Source organism: Tupaia chinensis, unplaced genomic scaffold, assembly GCF_000334495.1.
Source record: "Tupaia chinensis unplaced genomic scaffold, TupChi_1.0 Scaffold000182_1, whole genome shotgun sequence".
In the NCBI taxonomy this organism is placed as follows: Eukaryota; Metazoa; Chordata; class Mammalia; order Scandentia; family Tupaiidae; genus Tupaia; species Tupaia belangeri.
Genome location: NW_006159657.1, coordinates 5,342,564 through 5,343,588, shown reverse-complemented (window position 1 = coordinate 5,343,588; position 1,025 = coordinate 5,342,564).

Sequence of the window (1,025 nt, the reverse complement as noted above, 5' to 3'; positions counted from 1 at the left end):
TTTGTGAAAATTATAACCTTAAATGGATAATACCTTTTTGGGACTGAATTTGAGATCTCATTAGTCTCAAAGTTTAAATACAAAGTGCCTCCTTTTGGCAAATACTTGGCAATGCCTTTGGTTCCTTTAATGCGAGTTTGCAGTACTCCTGGTTACGTGAGGTCAAGTACTTTGGGAGAGACTAACCCTTTCCTAACCACTCCCTCTTCCTACTGATTAGCACGGTCTTATAGCACAATGTAGAGGTCATTGTTACGGTGACCCTACGACGGTTAAAGCTTTGCTTGGTAGTTGGCATGAAGCTCTGGTTAAGCGCTACAGATGGGTTGATACCGCCAATTGCGTATTTCACGTGATTCCAGACAGCACCTTGTAGATTTGAGATTGCCATCCTATTGTCACAGAGTCGTGACGTTTTCCAAGAACGACGTGCAGAGCGATGTGTGTGTGTGGAGAACAGCTCTTCTGTAAACATGTGCAGCTTTTCAAATGCCAGGCCTTCAATACAAGATTTCAGGTAGAAAGCCTTTGCAATGGTGTATTTCCTCAGGTACTGCAAGAAAGGGTGAGTGGGGGAAAACGGATCTGCTCATGGCCATGCAGAATCCTTTTACAAATAAAAACGTAGCCCAGAAAGATTGCTGAATGAGCAAGTTGTTGAAGGTTTGAACCAGGGAAAAAATGACTACATCCTAATGATTACTTTCCAGTTTTGACTGAAGTCACTTAGAAGATGAGCTGAAATGCAGTTAGGATGCTCTCCAAATACACATTTATACATTTGTAAGCAGTGTTCTTTGATAACCTGACCTTCCAGTTAACATACTTTGATAAAGTGGGCTCATCTGTGGCCTCCAGGGTGTGGGACAGTTCCCAGTGGGTACCCTCTGCTGCCAGTATTCAGCCTTTGTGTTACCGAGTGGACAGCGAGAAGGGACCAGTGACTTGTGAACCTGGTCAGACTGGCCTGTGCTGGTCTGCTGGAAGACATGGAACAGCTATTCTCCTTAACTTCCCAAAGGGGC